Source organism: Ailuropoda melanoleuca, chromosome 15 (assembly GCF_002007445.2).
Source record: "Ailuropoda melanoleuca isolate Jingjing chromosome 15, ASM200744v2, whole genome shotgun sequence".
Classification (NCBI taxonomy): domain Eukaryota; kingdom Metazoa; phylum Chordata; class Mammalia; order Carnivora; family Ursidae; genus Ailuropoda; species Ailuropoda melanoleuca.
In genome coordinates this window covers 87,244,419-87,254,586 of record NC_048232.1, presented here as the reverse complement: position 1 = coordinate 87,254,586, position 10,168 = coordinate 87,244,419, and positions in this window count along the sequence as shown.

Sequence of the window (10,168 nt, the reverse complement as noted above, 5' to 3'; positions counted from 1 at the left end):
TTTTGCCCTCATGACTTCAGGTTCTTATTTCCACATCTCCTCTTTGCTAAAGCTTTCCCTGGTGTGGTGAACACTGGGATGCGTGGCCCAGATTCCTCTTCAGGAACGGAAGACCTGCTCTTGCCCTCTTCAAGAATTGCCATGGCTGAGGAAGGCTACACCTCCTTCCAGGGGCAGCCTTATCCAGTGGCTGCTCAACACGGTGTATAAAGGCCTGATTTTAGACGTTTCTGAAGGCTCATCCGCCTCCAGAGCTCCCTGTGGGGCGGGCTGATGTCTTTGTCAGGCCTTGTCCTAACTCAGCTTCTCCCTCCGCCCAATTCTGCCTTTTCTCCCTCCTCCCGCACATGCCGATCCCAGCTGCCCTCCCTGACAAATGCCCTGTGCACTTATCTCCTCATCGGTCTGCTTCCCAGGGGACTCAGTGACACCACCGACCTCAGAGTGCAGAACACCTGCTCAAACGCATGCTCACTAAGCCCTTCCTTTTCTGCTCATTAGCGCCCAGCCCTATCTTCACTCACAGATTTACTTGTTTATCTTGTTCATTGTCCACCCTCTGGAATGTGAGCCCCATAAGGACAGGAGTATGTTGGTAACTTCATTGTCCAGAACAATATCTAGCACTATCATCACCCCCTCAATGTTTGTTGAATGAATGAGTGACAGAACAGGCATGCTGTCCTTGACTAGTGATCCAAATCCTATTTAGACGCTCTGTGCACTCTGACATCGTGAGTTAGTGTAACTGGTTTGGGGAGACTGATTCCGGATCTTGACGACTCGCCACCAGTAAATCCCGTTTTGCTGCATGACACACGCGGATTGTGTCAGTCCTGATTCTGGCCCTACTCTCATGACCATCTCAGGAATGTACTGGTTTTTTTTAGAGCTTCGTCCACATCACCATTAAAAATGTTGGATAGGGGGCACCTGGGTGGCACAGCGGTTAAGCGTCTGCCTTCGGCTCAGGGCGTGATCCCAGTGTTATGGGATCGAGCCTCACATCAGGCTCCTCCGCTATGAGCCTGCTTCTTCCTTTCCCACTCCCCTGCTGTGTTCCCTCTCTTGCTGGCTGTCTCTATCTCTGTCAAATAAACAAATAAAATCTTTAAAAAAAAATGTTGGCTAGAACAAAGTGGCTCTCATAGCCTTTTTCTCGGTGGTGTTCAAGTCTGCTTGAGTTGATCTTGTCCATGAATCTGTTTGCTTGTGTATTTCTGCCCCCTTAGCCTACATGTCTTGTTAATTGTTGCAGCCCAGGGCCTACCACTTTGCCTGGCACATTGTAGGCCTCTTATGGTTGGCCTCACCACCCCTAGCATGTGGGTGTCACGTGCCCCTCACCGAGGCTAGCTGGTCATGCTGACATCTCGCAACACCTCTCTGGTACCACTCAGGGTCATGTGTCATGTTGCCTGGTGTTCCCCATGCCCACAGGAACACTGGTCCTTGGACTCCTGGCACCCTCCCCTGTATCTCTAACAGGAGTCCGTGGAGCTGAGCCACAGCCCTCTCTGTTGTCAGCCAAGCCATGATATTCAGGACACACTGTGTGCCAGGACTGTCCTCGCCCCCTGGGTGAGTGTTTCCCTGGAAGCTCCTCGATCATCAGACGTGTGGGTCCCCAGTGGATTCATCCCACTTGCTCTCGGGACACGCCCTGAGCGTGCCTGAATGCTGAGTGGACCAGCTCAGGCTGTGAAACTCACGCTGCATAGTTCATTAATCCGTGCGACAAATAAAGTCAGATGGTGTTCAAGGCTCTGGGCATAGCAGTGAGAGAAGCAAAGTCCCTTCCCTCACAGAGCTTACCTTCTATGGTTAGGTGAGCGCCAACGAAAAGCATGCATAGCAGGTGACGGATGCCACAGAGGAAAATAGAGCAGAGTGGACAGAGCTCTCTGGAGGAGGGGTGTTGTCATTGAATGCAGGAGTCAGGAAAGAGCCTCACCGAGAAGGTGACGTTGGAGCTGAGTCTGTAAGGAGAGGATAGAGCTGGCCGCACGGATATCCAGAGAAAGAGCATTTTAAGCTGGGAGAACATGAAGTGTCTGGGGCAGGAATGAGGTTGGCAGGCTCGGGGAAGAGCAAGGAAGCAAGGATGGTGGGAGCAGAGCGAGCAAGGAGGAGGCAGTAGGCGAGGAGGTCAGGGAGACACTCAGCAGGGAATGAGGTCACGCGGCCTTGAAGGCAACTGGCTCTACTCTGAGTGAGTCGGGAGCCCCCGGAGGGTTTGAGCAAAAAGACCGCCTGACCTGCATTTTAACTTTGTCTCTGTGGCTTCTTTGTTGAAAAAGAATGTGTGTGGACAGCAGTGAGGCAACTTCTGCAGTCAGCGAGCCGGGAGAAGATAGGTTGGACAAAGAGCCGAGAAGGCAGTAAGAAGTGGTCAGATTTTTTAAATATTTTGAAGTCTAGTCAATAGAATTTGCTGATGGAGTGGATGTGGGATGTGAGAGAGAGAAAACCCAGGAAAGAATCCAAACCTTTTGGCCTGAGCAATTGGGAAAATGGGATTGCCATTGACGGAGATGGAGAAGGCTTGAAGGATCGGGTTTGGGGCAGAGTTCTGTTCGGACGCATTAACTCTGACTGCTAGACCTCCAAGTGGGGCTATCAAGTAGTTTGATGCTAAGCCTGGAATCCAGGGCAAAGGTCAAGCTAGAGACACACACTGGAGAGCTGTCACCCATCCTCATGACCTGTGGCTCTGCCGACCCTTCCTTCTGGGCCTTCTGGGCCCTCTGGGAGTCGGAGTCCGGCTCCACCTTGGAAAATTCATTCTATTCTTTAAATCTCCATTCCTCATCTGGGGAATAAAACGGGCCATAACACCTTACAGATTCATGAAGGTTCAAGTCGCATAATGTGTCTGTGCTGTCAGCGTTGAGCTAGGCACAATGAGCATCAGCTATGGATATGATTCGATTTTGCTGGGCCCATTAATGTTGCTGCAAGCCCACCACCACCCCTTTGGCCTCTGCTTACCCTCTGAGCCACATCCCCCTGGCCACAGAGATGGGAGCAGGGATGGAACCTTAACCTATGGACTGCTCATCTTAAAGGATGACCAGGTCTCATCAGACTCCCCAGTCATGAGTTTGAGCTGGGAATGAGGAGACTGGCCCCATCAGTGGTGACCCTGGAGCTGAAAGGCCATTCTGGGCCGCTTACCACATGAGCAAGCCAAGGACAGAGTAACCCTGACGAGAGGCTTAATGGTGGCTGGCTGGCTCCTATGCTCATCCCGGGAGGTGTCAGTCCTGTCCTCAGGCTCTGCGAGTTCCCACTGGACGTCCAGTCAACAAAGGCACATTTGTTGAGCCCAAGAGCCCCCATGGGAACCTTATGGGGTGATGAGTTGGCAGCTCAGCCTGGTGTGGAGATGGCCTGAGCCGTGTCTTTCCCCAGTGGGTTTTGGAATGCTCCAGTTCCAACAATTGTGGACAATAGGGTTGAAGTCTCTTCTGGCACTGTCAAAACAAGTGTGTTTGGAAAGCTTTCTAGAACATTTGGTAAAAAGAAAAGACCCCTTAAATCACAGGCATTCCATCTCCCCACATTCCCACCCATGTCCACACTGGGGCTGTAACCAGCACTAGCTAGGGATTGGTCCTTGGGGCTTTGGAGTCCTCACTCATTTGGCAAAAGAAAAGAAGGAAGGTGGACCTACCAGACACAGAATGGGCAACACTGACTTTGCCAGGGCTTGGCAGATGGGTGGCTAGGTTCCAAGATGGAGCAGCGTGAACCTGGGGGTGGCTGGGCAAGGATGTAGGGAGATACCTGGACTTCGCTGATTGGGAGGTAAACACAGAGGAAGGCCACGTGGGTCCACATACCTAATGGTCCACATTAGCTTCCTCTGCCTTCTTTTCATCATTGCTTTAGCATCATATGGACACATCACAGGTCAAGAAGTGCCTCTTTTGGGGCGCCTGGGTGGCTCAGTCGTTGGGCGTCTGCCTTTGGCTCAGGGCGTGATCCCAGCGTTGTGGGATTGAGCCCCACATTGGGCTCCTCCGCTGGGAGCCTGCTTCTTCCTCTCCCACTGCCCCTGCTTGTGCTCCCTCTCTCGCTGGCTGTCTCTCTCTGTTAGATAAATAAATAAAATCTTTAAAAAAAAAAAAAGATGCCTCTTTTGGAAAATGCACTCAGAAGGCCCTCTCACCAGACTCCACCTGCCATGCTCTGGCCTGTGACCAGGCAAAAGGCGTGGGGACCAGTCGCCCCTGCAGCACCACTCCAAGGTGGCTTCGCGGTGGGTTATACCCACCGCCTCCACACCAGACTCGTCTGTCTGCCTAGAGAAACCGGAGGCGCGCCTGGAAACAAGATGGCCCCGCAAAGGGCGACTGCATGCAAGACACAATGCCACCTGCTGGCGGGCATAGGCACGGCGACAACCACCAAGCTCCTTCCCCCGGAATCCTCCGGTAGCAGGTGTGTTAGGGCCCCGGGTTTTGCTCACTTGATGGGGGTGGGGGATAGAGTCTTGTTTCTTTCTTTTTTTCTGTACATTTTCTTCAGTCCAAAAAAGTTGCCTCACGTGCTTTTGTGCTCTCTCCATCGCCCTGTCCCAGGCAAACACTGATAGAGCAGTTTTGCTGATTCTAGAACTTTACATATATAGAATCGGCTTTATATACTCTTTTGGGTCTGGTACAATGTTCCTGGTTATGGTTTCTGATTCACCCATTTTGGGGGTATGCTAGTAGTTTGGTCTTTTAATCGGTGAGCGGTACGGGTCGAGGGTTTGTTTACCAGGTCACCGTCTAACAGGCATCCCGGTGGTGGATTCCGGTTGGGAGCGACTATGAATGAAGATGCCATGAACATTTCCGTGGAAGTCTTTTTGTGGATATGTGCTTTCTTTTCTCTAGGAATAGCTAGGTCACAGGGTAAATGTCTAGTCAATTTTGTTTAACGTTAAGTGCGTGGTTAAATGTATAGTTAAATATATGGTTAGCTTGGTCAAAGCTGCTTGTTCCCACCAATGATGGATTAAGGTTCCAGTTGCTCTGTGCCTTGGTCATTATTGGCTATGGTCGGTCTTTTTAATGTTAGCCATTCTAGTGGCCATGTCGTGTGGTATCTTGTGGGCTTTTGAAAAATTGAGATATAATTCATGTATATAATATTCACTCTTAAAAAGTATAGAGTGGTTTTTACTATATTCACAGAGTTGGGCAACCATCACCACTATATAATTTCAGAAAATTTCCGTCACTCCAGAAAGAAACCCTGCATCTTTTGGTCCCCGGAAAAAAACTAAACTACTTTCTGTTTCTATGGATTTGCCTGTTCTGGACCTTTCATACAGATGGAATCATGCTATGTGGCCTTTTGCATCTGGCTTCTTTCACTCAGCATAATTTTGTCAAGGTTCATCCATCTCGTAGCATTTATCAGTACTTCCTTCCTTTTTACGGACCAATACTAGTCCATTGTGGGTATGTACATACACACTTCGGTTATCCATTCATCTGTTAATGGACGTATGTGTCATTTGCACCTTTCGGCTGTTGTGAATAATGCTGCTCTGAGCATTCACGTACGAGGTTCTGCGTGGACGTACGTTTCTCATTCTCTTGGGCACATAGCCGGGAATTGAATTGCTGGGTCACATGGTAACCGCTCCAGAGATTCCTGCTGCCTCAGCTTCTCTGACTCTGAGTTCTTCCTCAGCTTTGTGAGATTAGTGCACTCTGCTCGGGGCCCCCCTTCCTGCCAAGAAGAGAGATGTCTTCGGGAAGAAGTGCTGGGTGATTGGACAGCTCACCTCGTTCCCCTTCTCTCGGAGGTCACAGTCCTGCACCGTCTGTCGTCCAATGTCTGAAAACAGTTGTTCTAATTATTTTGTCCAGTTTTCTAATTATATTGTCCAGTTTTCTGTTGTTTATAGCAGGGGAGACAGCCCAGTACTAGTTACTCCATCAAGGCTAGGTGCAGTTAAAAAAAAAACACCCTATATTCCACAACTTTGTTATGTAAAGTTCTAGGAGATCCAAATCTGAATGGTGGTTCTACTGATGTTACCCATGGCGGCTTGTTTGCTTGCATGTTTTGTATGTTTGTGTGAGCTTGTCTTTGGTTCAATTTAATCTGCCTCTAGTAGGTTCTGTGGAGGCAAAATTAATCTGAGAACACTGAGATTTAATTTTTCTGCTGGGGATTTCTCTCTCCTCTTTGAAAAACATGGAAACTCTGGGGCTATGTAACAGTGAGCATCTGGGTGTGGATTTTCAAGGAATCAGCATCACCATTATCATCATCTCCGTCATCATCTCCACCACCATCATCACCATCACCACCACCACCACCATAACCAGCATCGCTATCCCACAGCCACGGTGAAGACACATTGCTTTCCAGCAGTCTCTGCCCATCCCCCCTCCCTTTCACTAAGGGTGTAGTTACCTTCCAAGATCCCAGATTAATGCAGAGGTCTCTATCTTTGATACCCCCCATTATAAGGGCCTCTTATTTTTCTCCTAATTATTTATCCCCCAAATCCTGGATTCCTATTATTAACCTTGGCTAGCAGGACAACCCCAGCCTCTATTTCTTCTCGATGGTCACTGTCCTGGTTTCAGTTCACTGTCCTTCTTATGTGTGTGTAGAACTTCCATGGTTTCATTTACTCCCTTGTGAGCTCAGCAATGCATACAAATTGCTTGTTGTAATTAATCTGGGATCTGGTTGAGCGGTAGTGGGCAAACATTTTAGGATATTCGTTCTGCCATATAGATCATTCTCTTGGAAGCAGAAATCCTCCAACTCGGTGACTTCATCTGTGGAAAACAGGGACAATAATTCTGGTTTGTGAGGATTCTTGCAAAGAACAAAGATGTGTGAAAGGAATGCACTTAGCACAGTGCTTGGCACAGGGAGAGCGTGCGTGCAGCGTCCTCAATGACACAGGAGGTGAAGCGAAAGCACTAACTGGAACACAGTGGACTGTTTACTCCCTCAACAAACATATACTGCTCACGTTGGCAATCGTTGTACATTGTATGGGTTTGGACAAATGTATGGTGACCTGTACCCAGCATTAGAGTATGACACCGAGTAGTTTCACTGCCCTAAAAATCCTTTGTGATCCCATTGCTCATTCCTCCCTCCCCCCAATTCCCTGGAAGCCACTGATCGTATTACTGTCTCCGTAGTTTTGTCTTTTCCAGAAGGTCATAGAGTTAGAATTGCTCATCATATAGCCTTTTCAGATTGGCTTCTTCCACCTAGTAATATGCATTTAAGCTTCCCCCAGGTCTTTTTTGAGGCTGATAGCTCATTTCTGTTTATTACTGATAATATTCCATTGTCTGGATTCCATTGTCTGGACATCTTGACTACGTAAAGGTTTTTGCAAGAAAAACCTTGAAGAGAGCTGCTATACACTTGTGTGGACATCAGTTTTCACTTATTTGGGTAAGTTCAAATAACTTTGGAATCCTATTATTTTTTAACTTTTCTATGCTGTTTTGTTTTAATGCGTCTTTTTTCTTTAAAGATTTATTGATTTATTTTTTTATTTTAGAGAGAGAGCACAAGCAGGGGGAGGGGCAGAGGGAGAAGGAGAGAGAGAATCCTCAAGCCGACTCCCCACTCATGGTGGAGCCTGACATGGGGCTCGATCTCACAACCCTGATATCGCCAACTGAGTGAAAACCAAGAGTAGGTCGCTCAACCGAGCCACGCAGGCGCCCCTTAATGTGTCTTTTGTAAGCAGCGTATAAGTGGAATTTTTAAAGCTGGTCTGTGAAGAGACAGGTAAGGAAGCAAATACAGCAAAATATTAATTGGAGAATCTAGGCAGTAGTGTATGCATGTATACCATACAATTCTGTCCGTTTTTCTGTGTTTGGAAATATTTATAGTAAAATGTTGAGACAAAACGAAACAAAACAAACCCAGGCCCTCTGGGGGGTGAAGTGTGTGTGTGTGTGTGTTTGTGTGTAAGACTGTAAGTGGTCATTAAGAGGAGAATCATGGAGGGGCCCCACTCCTGGACCCTGGCTCTGCCTTCCAGCCAGCGCTAAGGCGTAAGCTCTCTTCTCCTGTTTTCTCTTGGCAGGAGGGTGATCGCGACATCCGGCGGTGTCAGGACTGTGGCTCCAACCTGCCCCGGGCCTACAATGGCTGAGTTCATTCCCGCCCCCCACCCCCCGCCCCAAACCATCGGGAATGGTTATGCTTCTGGTCACCAGCAGAGGGCGCACGTAAAGCAAGCACGTGCGCAAAGTTTCCAAGCCTGCCCTTCCTCTTGGAACGTTTGTTATGATGATGCAAAATTCAGAGTTAAAGTATGCTTCTCCACGCTGGGCCCGTGATTCCAGGCATATAAATGTTTTACTGGCGGCTGCAGCGGCCTCTGAGCGCTATCTCCCTTCTGCCTGTGGCCACCAGCCCACGTGACTCCCCCCTGGGCTCCTTTGCAAGGATTCACTTCTTTGTCTGTGTGTCTCCCGCTTGATCTCCCTGCCCAAGCGCAGAAGGATCGACACTCCGGATGCGTGGTCTCTCCTCCCTCACCAGTACCCTTCTCAACATGTGACTTGTTTAGCCTGGCCACCAGTGTTCCAAATGGGATTGTCCTGGGAAGTAATGGGACCAGGTGCCCTCTGCATTCTGCCCGTTATGGGTTGAATTGTGTCGCCCCGGAAAGATATGCTAGAGTCCTAACCTCCAGTACTTCAGACGTGACCTTATTTGGAAATCAGGTCACTGTAGATGTAATTAGGTAAGATAAGGTCGCTGGGATGGGCCCTAATCCAAGACGGACGCATCCAGAGAATGCCACGGAGAGACAAAGGCCTAGGTCAGGGTGATGCATCAACGAGCCAAGAAACCCTAAAGGCCGCCAGCAAACACTTGGAAGCTGTGGAGCCCTCAGAAGGATCCGGCCCCACCAACACCTTGATCTCTGGCGTCCCGACTGTGAAGAAGTAGAAATGTCTATGGCTTAAGCCCCCCAGTCTATGGTACTATGTTATGGCAGCCCCAGGAAACGAATATACCCCCAGCATCCCCCCCAGAGGGGGTGTACCGTCACTGTCAATCACTCAGGAGCGCCCGCTCCCTTCGGGATGGTCAGCGGCCGTGCGAGGGGGTGATTCACACGGTGTGCACTTGATTTGGGTGGGTCTCGAAGTCTCCTCCCCCTGCAGGAGCAGCATAGTCAATGTGGGTCTGGCGGAACCGCCCTGTGCCTAACGGGGACAGAAACTCCAGGACATCCTAGGGGCAATCTGAGCCAGCAGACCTCTCATTCCTCTGCCGGCCAGGGAGGGTAACACCTGGGCTCCACAGACTTATAGTGAACAAGCTCGTCCACACGAGGCACTAGTGAGATCCCGTATCCGTTAGGCGCTAATAAATGCACTTGCACATTCCCCACTCCCTGGCCTAAGATCACAATTCATATTTCAGCCGTAGCACCTGCAGGAGCCCCCCCCCCCTTGCCCCGCTTTGCCCTGTGGGGGGCAGCATTGCTAGGCGAACTCTGTCTGGGTTTGAACTATGTCCCAGTGTGACCATTCGCTCAAAGGCTTTGCCATTGTGGGAGCTCGCGTGAGCCTGGCTTGGTCGGGAGATGGTGATGCATATCTTCAAATCAGCCTCTCTTCTGGCAGCCCCGCCGCTGCTGGAGTCTCCTTTCGGAAGCATGCACACTGCACCCTGTTACTCCGTGGCCCACAGCACCCCAGGAGCTTTCCTGGTTAAAGTCCAGTGGATCTTCCCTTTCCACTTCACCCCGAGCAGTCCCCCAGTCTGACCCCGTGCTGTGCTCCGCAGATGACGGGCCTTCGTGAATGCCCAGCTAGAGAGCCCAGCCCCAGGCGATCCACCCAGGGAACCCTGCCAGCCCCCGGGCTCAGTTCTCATCAGCCGGGGAAGGGCTTGGAGCCTAGGCAGAACAAGAGTCGCCTTTAGACAAGACTGGGGGGATGAGCAAAGCCCAAGCTGACACTGGCATACCTAGCTCTATCTCGGCTAATGGTAAAGTGCCACCAAGAGCTGCCCTATGTCACCAGTCCCGTGCACATGGTCCCCCAAGAAACCTACATGGGGAAGGAAGAGGCAACTAGGTAGGATCCAGTCACCTTGGGCCTGGGAGCTAGAGACCCCTTCCTGCTAGACACAGTCTCCCACCCAGTATAAA